This window comes from Miniopterus schreibersii (assembly GCF_964146895.1).
Source record: "Miniopterus schreibersii genome assembly, chromosome: 2".
In the NCBI taxonomy this organism is placed as follows: Eukaryota; Metazoa; Chordata; class Mammalia; order Chiroptera; family Miniopteridae; genus Miniopterus; species Miniopterus schreibersii.
In genome coordinates this window covers 17325908-17339698 of record NC_138102.1, presented here as the reverse complement: position 1 = coordinate 17339698, position 13791 = coordinate 17325908, and positions in this window count along the sequence as shown.

The following is a 13791-nucleotide window of genomic DNA, read 5'->3' as shown; positions in this document are numbered from 1 at the left end:
GAATCAATATTATTATCTGGTAGTGACTGCTCTGACCCCCTGACTAACAGGCCCCATTTATGTCTTGTTTGATGAAAGTCCTCCGCATCTGCAAAGCAAAAGGGCAAACTGATTTATGAACAAGACTTATTGTCACAGCGGCAGATTTGTATAATGAGAAATATATTAAATCTAATGAAGGGAGAGCGTGCCTACGAAGTCAGCAAGTCTGCGCTGTGATTAAGTGAGTCAATATCCCTCAATGGATTAATTTAGACGGTGCACCGGGGTATGTAGCCACTGCCAGGCCCCTTTGCTCTAATGACAAATGCTAAGCAATGCTGCGTATTTGTGCATCTGTATTACATTTTTAAGGTGTAATGACAAAGTAAGGTGTCACCCGCAGACCTCTACATTAGCAAGATGAATCCCAAAGATGCAGACGTCCTACTGATACAGAACCAGGAAGATCTATCAACAATGTCATCTTTTAATATCTGCTTACAGTAAAGCATTTACTACAAAACAGACACACTCTTTTACCTTTTCAACTGAGACTAGCTTACTGTATCGGACAAACACTACGTGCAATCTATGTTAATTCCCTCTCTGGTCCTCAGCAGGGCCCAAGTCAGCCACAGGACAATCAATCACGGGCTCTGGTTTTCAAGTAGAAGAATGCTGGCTATTATTTAATTGTCTGCATTTACATACCCCAAACAATAAGTGATGTCATTTATGAGAAAGCCACAGTGAACCTGTCAGGGCCCAGCAATCACCTTTCTACAGTCTGGAACAAGTCCAGTTTCCAGTTGTTTTCCACCATTGTGACTACATAAAGCAAAATCCTGTAACCTTCAGTTTGAGAGAGCACAGAGGGAGTTCTATTCTGCATCAAAAATAGCATGATTTCAACACAATACTCTTGGGATACACAAGTATGCTCAACCCACATCACACAGAGACAAATGGGCTGTCTTAGGTCCTCAGTGCCACGTGGAAAAAACGTTCAACACTTTACCAATCTACAGGTAATGGATTGAAACATATTAACATTTTTCCCCCAGCCTTTTATTTTCTTCTAAGAAAAAAGTATCTCGGGAGTACCAGCAACAGAATTAAGAAACTAGAAAAAAAATACTTACTTGGAGTCCAACAGCCTTAAAAAGGAGAAGTGGAATTTCCATTGCCTTAGGCATCCATTCTGATGACTCAAAGACAGGGAGAAATATAAACTCTAGGTTCCTTTCTTCATTATAACTGGAAGAAAGAAAGAAAATGTGACTTTTACGTGAGTTAGGTGGATTTTAAAAAAGGCAGTCACAACACACCAAAAAAGGGGGGCCCAGAGTAGATGTCAGCTTCCGTTTTTGTATTCCCCTAGACTACTGCGTTCCTCCAGGCCTAATGCAACCATCTGACCTGTTTGATGTGGGGAATAGAAGCAACTTAGATGGGGGAGCAACACGCTGGAATTGGAGTTCTGTTCTGCAACATATTATCTGTGTGACCCTAACTGTGCTCCCCATTCTTTAAGAAATTATTATTCCTAATGATTTCATCAGTTCTGAAATAGTTATGCTAGTGTAATAAAACAAAAAAGACACTTTTATTTATAAATAATTCCCCAGTGAACTTTAAGGCCAGTGGCTCCTTGTACTAACGAAGTCTCTTTCGGTGAGGAGTATGGTCAGGGAAGACATGCACACCGGGAACTGGAAGTGGGAAAAGGGATCAGTTGCTATTGCTCAGCATAAGCAAGCTGTAGTAGCTTCAGAGGCCTTGGGGAAGATCGTGTAAATCACACCCTGCAACTTTCGCAGCTGAGTGTTGAGGCTGGTGTGGAAAGAGAAAGGAGGCTTGACCAAGACGCAACTGATAGCTGGGTTACTCCATAAATACCGCCACTTAGGGCTGTAAATCAAAGGGCTTCAGAAACATGTAGCCCTATAGAATAACTATCAGATACTGTGTGATCTCTGCTAGCAAGATTCTTCCCAAAAGCTACTTTTCTTGAGAGAATGACTTGATAGGAACAGAAACTTTCTCTTTTTTTCTCATTCATTTCTATTCATTCCAGGAAATGGCAAATTCACTTTCAATTATTTCTGAAAACAAGTCCACGTGTTGGTGGCTCCCAGACAGCAATGCTTAGTGCCAGGGACTCAGACCTTTCTCTGAAATCAGATATAACTACTAACACGTACAATTAAACTGGCACTTACTATATATCAGATACCATTCTACATGCTTTACATATATTAAATCATTTATTTTTCACCACAAACTTATGAGGTAGACATTGATGTTCTCCCATTTTACAAGTGAAGAAAGTGAGGTATGTGAAGCCTAGATAATTTGCCCCAAAACACAAAATACTTAGTAAAATGGGATTCAGATCTAAGGAGTTCGGCTCTTAAGCCTATGCTCATAATACTAAATTACTCTGCCTTTCAATATCTACATTAATATGGATAGCAAAGGAAATGGGTAAAAATACAGATTCAAACAGATATATAGATAGATATGATAAAAATTTAGAATACAGAACTACAGATACAGAAAGAGATATAAATATGGATACAGAAGTAATAGACATAGATCTCAATGGGCCACTAGAGAAAAAAATATATACAAGTCAGCAAATAAAAAGAACTGGGGTTAAAAGGATGCTGAGGAATGCAAAAAAGTTACTATTTGTTTGTTCATTCAAAAAACTTGGTTTTATACTTGAGTGTTGTGTTTGTATATGTTTTCATTTTTGTACATATAAACATAAAACTGAGTGTTTCAAGATACAAAGTTTGATACAACCTGATTATGTCTGGAAGTGGTGCAATTTTCTAATCCTTAGAAGGATTAGAAACATTTCTGTTTCTGACCATAATTGAATAACTACTACCAGACTTTCTCTCTTCATGGAAACAGCTAGAAAACTGGACAAAGATATGAAACAAGAATTTTCAGACATTGGACAATAGGCTGCACAGAATGGTGACCCCTGAGAGCATAAAAACAAAGTAGGTCCTACAGTCACCCTCGCTTTCCCCCAAGAGGCACTTTCCAGCCTGTAACTCAGGGAAGGGAAGCCCTGACAGGGCCCAGCAGTCTCATGGGTTTGAGAACAGGGAGATGGGAGTCCAGGGACACTGAGGCAGCTGAAATTTGTGGGGCACAGTACTGACAAGAAAGGAGTTCTGCAAAGACAGAGATCAAGAAAAATGCACAGGGGCCCCTGTAAGTCTATTGCTGAGAGCTAAGCTGTGCATGTGTAGGTTGAAACTCCATGAGGCAGGGCGAAGACTACCAAGCAAATTCTCATCAGCTAGAATATAGAGGCTTCATTGAACAACAGGGCATTCAGGAGAGATCTCAGGCAGGTTTTAGTAATAGGGTAATACTAGTCATAGAATAAACATCACTCTTTAGCCCTTAATAACACTTATAAGCAAGTAAAAAAGTACTAGGTTGATCTTCAAATAACTTGCTTGCCTACCAACACAAGTTATTTAAGAAGGACCCTCCCCCCCAAAAAATCCAGACACTCACAACATAAAAATATCCAACATCCAATCAAAAATTACTATATATGCCAAAAAAAAAGAGCAGAAAAATTGGACCCATAACCAGAAGTAAAACTGACCAACAGAAGTAGACTCAGAAATGAAAATGGTAATGAATTTAGCAGACAAAAACTTTAAAATACATATATTTGTACACATATCTATATATATGTGGAGACAAAGGGGGACTTAGAAAAATGGCAAAAGAGTAACAATCTCTAGATTTGAAAATTGTTTTAAATAAGATATTGGAAGTGGCCAGGGTCCAGAGAAGAAAGAGAACCAGCAGAAGAAAATTTATTCATTAGAGGCCTAAGCTCATTGCAGAAGGGGTGGGGGAGGGGCAAAGACATAAGGTGAAGGGGGGTCAGAAAATGAAAGGGGTGAGAGGAAAAAGGAGCAGCAGGGCAGGAAGAAAAACAGAGAGGGGGCAGGCATGCTCCTGGCAGGATGAGCAGCTCTCATTCCTCTTATAGGCATTTGCACTGTGCCCACAAGTCTTCCTGTAAATAGTGGTCACAGACATTAGATTAAAATGTCTATTTTTTTTTTGGAGGAGACAGGCCTCTCAACACCTAAATTGCAGAATCGAGGGACAACTCTGTGCTCTTATTGGAGGTAACTAAAGAAAAACACTTTGGCACTTTCCCAAGTGGCTTTAGAAAACGCTCAGTTCCCTGACTGGGATAAGTGTCACGTTTTTGCTGTGCTCCACAATGGGAAGCCCCCAGTGCTACCCACGAGAGCCTCACCAGTGGTCCCTCAGCCCATCTTGGAGGGGTCACAGCCAGGCTCACTGGGAAGGGTGGGCCCTGCAGACCACCCCTGAGCTTGCCCTGGCCCCAGCCCACCCCCCTTCCTGGGAAACAAAATAAAATGAAAGAAAATACCTCTTAAACAATAGGTTGTTTGGGGAGAGTCAGAAAAGGAAGGCTAGAGAAGCCAAACTTTGATAAACTTAATTAAATTTCTAATGAAAACAGAGGCAGCCTGTAGTGATTACTCTCTGTAACGGAGACTGATATTCCAATTAGGCTAATTCATCCCCTGGTGCTCTAAACATAGTTATAGGCTTACTCCATATTTCTCCCTTCTTGTCAACAATAGATTTCCATCATTTTAGAAGCTCTGGTTTCAGCCTAAAAAGTGAGGGCTCTTGGTCTCCTCTGAGCGACTGTGCATGGCTGAGGTCGGCAGGGTTGGTTTTCTCCCCCCTCCCTTCTCTGAGAGACCAGAATTTTCCTGCTCATCTAAAAGCCCCATTCAGATGCCGTTAATTTTGCTTTTCTTCTCACTGCTTAGTCAATCCACCTCCAAATTTTAAAAACAAATGTGGCAGAGAAAGTGTTTCATTCTCTCTACAGCCCTAAAGTGGAGACAAACACTAATGGCTGATTATTAACACAAATAATAATGGCTGATTATTAACACAAGAGAGCCAGCTGCACTAAACAGCAAGCACACGGTGCCCTCACAGGTGCCCTCGGCAGAGGCTGCCCCACTGGCGGCCACCAAACAGGGCACGGGGAGCCGGGTGGAAGGACGGGCACGGAACCAGGCAGCCCGAGTTTGCATCTCAGCTCCGCCACTTATGCCAGCAGAAGTTACTCGGTATTTCTGCGCCCATGTTTCCTCATGTGTAAAATGAGAATAATAACAATTTTCTCAGGTTCTGTTGTATGTTAAATGAGACAAAAGAGCTACTTTTTGTTGCTTATTACTATAGGGTGTCCCCCAAAAATGTATAGACACATTTTGAATAATTATTAAAGGCAGTGTTTCTTAAAATACATTTCATTTTCAAAATTGAGCTATCAGCTCTTAAAGTGTATATACATTTTTTGGGACACCCTGTATATGTCTAGGACAGGGAAAAGCACTTTACATATGTTATTTCATTTAATCCTCTCAAAATCTCTTTGAGAAAAGGAAATCACAGCTGACAGAAAGAAGAGACCTGGCCCAAGTTCACAGGCAAGGCCAAGATGAGAACCCAAGTCTACCTGATTCCCAGGTCTGTGATCCCCTCAACCGACACTTTACTGATATGTCCCATTACTTTTAAAAGCAGTTTTATTGTCTTCAATTTTATACACTTACTTGAACTAATCATTTTTTTAAAAAACTTGTCAAACAGGAATCTTCCTCGATATGCTTTAAAGAACACATAAAAGTCATTTGTAATGAGAACATTGTTTATATGTCAGTGGTATTACAAAGTGCTTGAAAATAGTTTGTTTTCTTAATTAGATTAAACAAGCTTCCTGCAATCTTCCTTACTTTATTGATTTACTTAATGAACCTTTTTTTCTCATAGATAGTACAAGTGTAAATTTCAGCTTGGCCTGTGAACAAATGATCTTAAATTCTGAATCAGTGGGGTTTTAATTAATGAGGCTTTACTCTATACCACCAGTGAGGCACTAAGATTTATTATGTTAAAACAGTCATAATGAGAACAATTCTCCACATGTGGCTAAAAAAGATGGTCTTGCTCTGGTCACTGAACAAGCAATTGCTTTCCTCCTGTATCTATCCGTTTATCTGAGGTGGCTGCCTTCTAGTCACATAAGGACCCAGTTAGAAGCAAAATGCAGAAGACAGGAACTGAAGGGAGTAAGGAATAAGAGAGATCCTTTGAGAATGAAGGGTTAAAGGCAGAGCAAGCAAGTAAATGAAGTGGTCTCAGAAAGGCCATGGGAAAGAAGTGGGCATATGCTGATGCCAGGCTCCCTGAGCTTGCTGGGGTGGCCCAGCTACAGCAGCTCTTGAGAGCGGCCAGCTGGGGGTTCTATGGTTCCAAATTATTGGCCCCACTCAGGAATTACCACCTTCTAGGGAACCTTAGAGGCACCTGGAGCAGATCCAAGTGATCTGGACACCCACGACCTCAGCCACCCACTTCTCACTTCTAGGACATTGTCCAAGTGCTAAGCGAAAAAATTGGCCCAAGATACTGGTAGTAAGAGCCTAGTTATTTAGAGAAATATAAAGCTACATAAAATGATAGACATTAATTAATACCAGCCAGCCATTCATTGGCTGTTTTCTTTGTGCCTGGTAGTATGCTAAACATTTTACAAGCATTATTTAATCCTCACAGCCAGTATATTGAGAAAGCATGCAATTTTGTGAAGGTGGAGGGGATCTGTGAACGCTTTGTTTACCCATTCTGAAGAGCTCAAAGTAATTCAAATGTGTAATTAAGAACTTTATGGGAGTAAGGATAACTAACTGGGGTGCTTTTCCAATGCCTAGCCCAATAAGTACTACTAGACCATTTGAGAAATGAAGAAGCTAAAGCTTAGAAATTTCAATAACTTGTCATACTACCAGTAAGTGGCAAAGCTAAAGTGGGTCTCACTTGGAGGCTGGCACCAGAGCTCAGGGTGGAGCATGCGTGAAGCGCTACAGAGGAGAGGTAGGGATCTGGAGGTCAAAGACCCTCAAACACAGTTAAGAAGCCAGTGAGTAACTATGAGCAGACACAGCAGACTTCAGGAATCCAGAGCATCAAGGGAAGACTTAAGTTACCCTTAGACAACTATGTCAGGGAATCATAAATGGCGAGCCAATGATTACCTGAAGTCAAAGGTTTGATCTAATCTGACAAAGCATTATTTGTCTCCAGGCAGGACCCTCTGTCCCCATGAAGACAGACCTAGATTCCATGGTTGGAGCAGAGAAGTGATACCTGTGTCCAATTTGTCCAGCTGATGAAAACTAGGACAAAATGAGATTATGGGAAATCTCAACAGGTGATGCCACAGAGCCTCTTTCTAATTGTAGATAATGAGCTGCCACCACCATAATCCACAAAAACATCACCATCCCTTGGGGTAATTAAAAGCTTTATAGGAGATAGTTTAAAGTAGTGATAGAGAACTTGAGTTCCAATGTCACTCAGACCTAGGCTCGAATCCTTGTTCTGCCCATAGCCGTTAGTTATGTGATATTGGACGAGCAACTTAACCTTTAAAGCTCTGTTTTCCATCTGTAAAACAGTGGTACTAAAAATAGTAGTTGACTCATAAAGATATCATAAGGATTAAAATAAACCTGTAAACAAAACGCTTAGCCAAGTGCTTGGTACACAGCGCTTATAAATGCTAGCTGTTACTATTATTTATGCTTTTAAAAACTCTTTAACATTCACAGTTTCACCTGACTTGGGAAAATCTGGTATCAGGCTCAGCATATAAGTATGAGGGCATGTACAAGATATTACAACTGTCTTGTCCCTGTTTCTGTTCTGTTCCTCCAGAAAGCGATATTTCCAAATGGAGCTGGCAGGCGAGGAAAGACCGTGCCAGTGACCATTTCCTGTTCCTTCTGCCCAGCTGGAAAGGGACAACAGTGAGGACATCATTGACTGAACTTTGACATTTTTCAACACCTAAGCACAGTAACCTTATGTTCTGAATTTTCTCTTGGCATAGATGTTGAGTAAACACAAGGGAGAAAACCCAAGTTGGCCTTCAGAAATTCTGAGTCCTTACTTTCTCAGTACTTACAACTTAGCAGGATTTAGAACAGGTCCCTTAGGTGTATCTGTTGACAGTTACAAATAAATGATTTATGTCACTGCTATTTTAAGGTAAACATGAACTGTCTCCCTAAAGTACTGTAAACTCCTTGAGGATCAAACTTTGACTTATACTCTCTTCACTTTCCCTAGAGCATCTAGAATAGTGTTGTATGCATGTAAAGCATCCAATAAATATGTATTGGTTCATTAATAGAGGGACTCAAGATTCAGAAAACATATGCAATTTTGTCAAGGTGGAGGGGATCTATGAACTCTTTGTTTATCCATTCCTAAGAGCTCCAAGAAATTTGGGTGTGTAATTAAGAAGCTTATGGGAATAAGCAATTGGGATGTTTTTCCCAGTGCCTAGTCCCATTATACTAGAGAATCATGTACAAAGGATGCCTAGCCAGCATGGCACTATAGCCCTACAGGCCTGGAGCACTGAGGTCCTGACTCACAAAGAGTAATTCCTCTTACTTCAGAGAAATCACTCTCATGGCTGAGAAGAGAAAGAATGGCATCCTTAAGTGCTCACCAAAAACCCAGGTCCAGGTGTCTCTCACTACGAGATGTAACTGTCACTGTCAGTAACTCAAAAGAAAACAGAATCTCTTTGCCTGGATATGGGTTTATAACTGCTGGCTCAGTGTGGAAGAACAGGTGGGCACTGGGACCCCTTCCAGGTCCAACATGACAATTTTATTACTTTTCCACTTACCATAGACTACAGAAGAGAGTCTGGCACCAAAAGCAAAGTATCAAATAAAATTGAGCAATTCAGAGTTGCTTAAAAATAAAAAAATTTTTTAAATATGTTTTTTATTGACTTCAGAGAGAGAGAAAGGGAGAAGGAGAGAGAGAGAGAAACATCAATTTTGATAGAGAATCAGTGATCGGCTATTTGGCAACTTCCATGACATGCTTGTTGACACTGTAAGCTTGGCTTGGCAAGTTGAAAAGCTACACCAAACAAATCCTATCTCTGGTGATTAGAAGCATTTAAATAAGCTAATATAATCAATTATGTTTTTTAATTTGCCAGACAGCATTTATAGGGTTTAATTTTCTGCCATAACACCTTCCAAATTATCTTCAGGGGGTATTTGGAACCTAATAGGAAAATGTATTACAGTTGCATTGATATCTATGCTGAATTCCCCATCCCACTTTCCCTGAGACCAACACCACCCTCATATCCCATCCGTAGGAGTGAAATGATTGTATAGTGAAAAAGAAAAGTCATAAGGTGTTTACTTAATTTTCTTATTTCACAGCATTCATATCATCCTCTTGCCAGTTTTCTACAAAGTTATCTAAAAATCAATTGCAGTGATGATAGAATCCAAATACAGAAAAATACTATTTAAAGAAAACACATAAAAAATGAAGGAGGGGGGAAGGGAAGAGAAGGGGAGGGGAGGGGAGGGGAGGGGAGGGGAGGGGAGGGGAGGGGAGGGGAGGGGAGGGGAGGGGAGGGGAGGGGAGGGGAGGGGAGGGGAGGGGAGGGGAGGAAGAAAGAAGAAAGAGAAAGAAAGAAAAAAAGAAAGAAAGAAAGAAAGAAAGAAAGAAAGAAAGAAAGAAAGAAAGAAAGAAAGAAAAAAAGAAAGAAAGAAAGAAAAGAAATTAGAAGACCAAATCTCTTATCATGGCCTAATAACATTTGAAAAGAAGTTTCCTGGTAGAAAAAAATCAGATGTAGGATTTCAGTCAGCATAAAACAAATATACTGACCTATTTGATGCTTTTGAGCAAGCTCTCAAAATACTAATACTAGCCCGGCGGGTGTGGCTCAGCGGTTGAGAGTCGACCTATGACCCGAGAGGTCAGGGTTTCATTCCCGGTCAGGACACATGCCAGGGTTTCTGGCTCCATCCTCAGTGGGGGGCGTGCAGGTGGCAGCTGATCAATGACTCTCTCATCATTGTTGCTTCTATCTCCCTCTCTCTCTCCCTTCCTCTCTCTAAAATCAATAAAGACATATTTTAAAAAATACTAATACTAATTAAATTAGTACATTTAAAATGTAATGGTTTAGAAAATAATGTAGGATATAAATAAAGGACAACTGTATCCCCCAAAAGAAGAGCTATGCCTTAGCTAAGGGGCAAGGTCCACAAGTCATTCTCTCTCTGTACCTGGAAAGCACTAGAGCTCACATCTAATAAACAGTGGTGTTTTCCTATGAGTCATCAGAAATAAGTAACCTTACAAATGTAAAGAGCAGCCATCCTCTTAGATAACTGCAACCAGATGAATGGCAGAAGTCACTTCATCTTAAAAATCTTGAATAAAAGAAAGAAAATAAGAATTCTTCAGCATTTTCCCAGTTCTCACCATCGACTGGAAAAGACCCATATATTTGACTTATATAATATTTCCGTCTACTCAACAGGCATTTTATTCAATAAGAGTTAAAACCCCCAAGAGCCCATAGCAGTCAGCCTGTAACACCCCCAGAAGATTTTCAACTGTTTTTGTTCAGAATGTAGTTATCAAAAGTAGCTTTATGTATACTTGACAAAGGTTGGAAACAACCAAGATGTCCTTCAGGAGGTGAATGGATTAAAAAACCATGGTACACCCAGACAATGGAGTATTATTCAGTGCAAAAAAGAAATGATCCATCAAGCCATGAAAAGACATTTTTTAAAAACCTTAAATGCATTTTACTTAGTGAAAGAAGCCAATCTGGAAAGGCTAAATACTGTGTGATTCCAAGTATATGACATTCTGAAAAAGGAAAAAAAAAAACACAAAAAAACTATTGGACAGTAAAAAGATCAGTGGTTGCCAGGGGTTGGGGGCTGGAATGAATAGATAGAGCATAGAAGAGTCTTAGGGCAGTGAAAATACACTGTATAATATTATAATAGATGTGTCATTATACATTTGTCCAAACACATGGAATGTACACCAAGAGTGAATCATAATGTAAAGTGGACTTTGGTGATTATGATGTATCAATGCGGGTTCATCAGCTATAATAAATATACCAAATGTATGCTGGTGAGGGTTGCTGATTATGGGAGAGTTTCACGCATCATAAAGGCAGGGAGTATATAGGAAATCTCTGTACCTTCAGCTAAATTTTGCTGTGAACATAAAATTTCTCTTTAAAACATAAAGTCTTAATTTTTTACAGGTAGGGTGTTAACATAAATTGTCCAGCATCTTGATAGGAAGAAGGGATTGTCCTGGAGAGCAATCCACAGAGCTAAGTCAAAAGCAGCTTTCAGAGAAGGAACTCGGAAGGCTCAGAACCCGAGTTCTAATGTCATTTTGCCACTCTGCCCATGTGACTTGGGAAGTCACTCCAACCATTATGGAGTTTGCCAAGAACCAGCCCTTCCAGCTCGTATTTTCCACGAGCCTGTAGGATTCTGATCACTGAAAAGCTGTAATCCATTTTCCAAATTATTTCTTTTTACTTTAACTTAAAGCAGTCTTTTTTTAAAGGTGGGCTTTTGTGAGGTGCTGAGGCCATGAGAGTGGAGCCCTCATAAATGGAATTAGTGTCTTATAACAGAGGCTCCTGAGAGCTCCTCGTCTCTTCCACCATAAGAGGACACAGCAAGGAAGATCCAGCTCTGAAGCAGGGAGAGAGTTCTCACCACATGACCATACTGACACCTTGATCTTGGACCTCCTAGCCTCCAGAACTGTGAAAAATAAATTTCTGTTGCTTATAAGCTGTCCAGTCTGTGCTATTTTGCTATAGCAGACCAAACAGACTAAGACATACAATGTTTCATTTCATTCAACCATAATCACTATTAACATTTTGCTATATATAGCGATAATCTATATCTCTCTCTCTATATATATATGCTTTTTAAAAAACACATTGGATCTGTTCTACTTGTTTCTTTTTTTCTTAATAAAATATTATAAGCATTTTCTAATAGCATTAAAAATTCTTTGAGATCATTATTTTTAATGATCACACTGTATTCTGGATATAGATATACTATAATTTATTTAACCAACCCACTATGGTTTGACATTTAGGTTGTTTCTACTACTTGCTATTATAAAAAAAAAATGTTGTGATAAATATTATCATACATAAATCTTTGGGCCTAGCTCTGATTATTGCCTTAAGATAAATTCCCAGGCATGGAATTACTGGGTCAAAGAGTAGGAATGTGTTTGAGGCCTTTGGCACATATGGCCAAGTTACTCTCCAAGAAGCTTGCTCAAGTTTATAGGCCCACCAGCCACATAGAAAAGCACCAAAGAATTTTAATAAATGCTTGGTGTGGCTAAAGAATCCCAGACATTTGTTAGAGAGAAAATGCATTATTTTAAGTGGCATGCCACCCATGGGGCCTATCTTATTCTCACATGGGATTAATTCAGGGAAACTTGGCTTCAGGTATATTATTTATGTGGGTAGCTTATTTTAAATACTGACACTGGTGGATCATCTAAAAAGATGATCTGAGATGTGAGATTCTGAAATTGAATTGGCTGTTACTTATGAGTTTATGCCTCAAGTTTTTCCCTCCATGAACATAGGTTGCTTTTATAGAGAACATTGATTTAAAAAAATAATAATTAATTGGCTGAAAAATATTCCATAGCCAAATTTATAGAACTTGTCCAGAAAATGAGATACATCTGTTTTCATGTAAAACAACAAAGCCCAGGCAGTAACTTGCAACTCATTTACTCTCAACTGCTATGTATGGCAGAAACAAATCTAATGGTAATAGTCCCATTTTCCAAATAGAGAAACTGAAACCCAGAGACATAAATGGACTTTGCTAAAATCTCAGCAAATAGTGGAACTACCACAAAACTCTAATTTCTTAATTGTATTGTTGTATTGTCATATATTATATTATACTTTTTTAAAAAAAATCAGAACCCAAAACACAGCAATACCTGTGTTACACACATTCAACAAAGGAAGGTCTTGCCCAAGGTGATGGTCAGCTGGCAGGAGCAGATGGCCAGAGGAGAATGCTCCACCCAGGGGCTCTGAAGGACAGATGAGTCGTAAGGCCCTAAGTCACTGGGTCACATGCTCAGTGGTGCACGGGCTTTAGGAGCCTTGAAGAGGTTGCTGCTGTCATCTGGCCTGGGGTTTGCAATTATAGAACCACACAGACCCCAAGTGCAGAGATCATAGTTATTATTGGACAGAAATTAAGTGTCTAACTGGAAAAGAGCCTGGTTCTCTAGCAAGATCCTAAGAAAAATAATTCAATTAGCAGTTAACAAAACTTTAATCAGAATTCTTCCTTTGCTTAAGTATTGCTACCAATCTCTCTGCATGTCCAAATCCTAGCTGTTTCTCCACGTTAACCTCAAAAATTGTCTCTCTCTAGATTCCCCAGCCAGAAGTAATCCCTCCCGTCCCTGGTCTCTCAAAGTCCTTCACCTCTCTCTCTCACTACACTTAGTATTTTCTATCTCATATTAAAATTACTTATACACATGTCATATCCTGGCCTCAGTGAACTGGCATTCTAGCTAAGGAGATCACTGCCTCTTTTTACCCACATGCCTTAAAGCATTTTTCACAATATATCAGAGCAGAAGCTGTTCAGTGAATATTTATAGAATAACTGAATGAATGAAAATGTATCATGCAGTCATTTCCTGCCGATTCTATTAAGTAGCTCAGATACTAAGCAACAGCTCTCTTGAACTTTTAAAAAAAGTTGCCTCATGGAACCAGAGGTGAATTAGTATGTCAACATAGATTTCCCC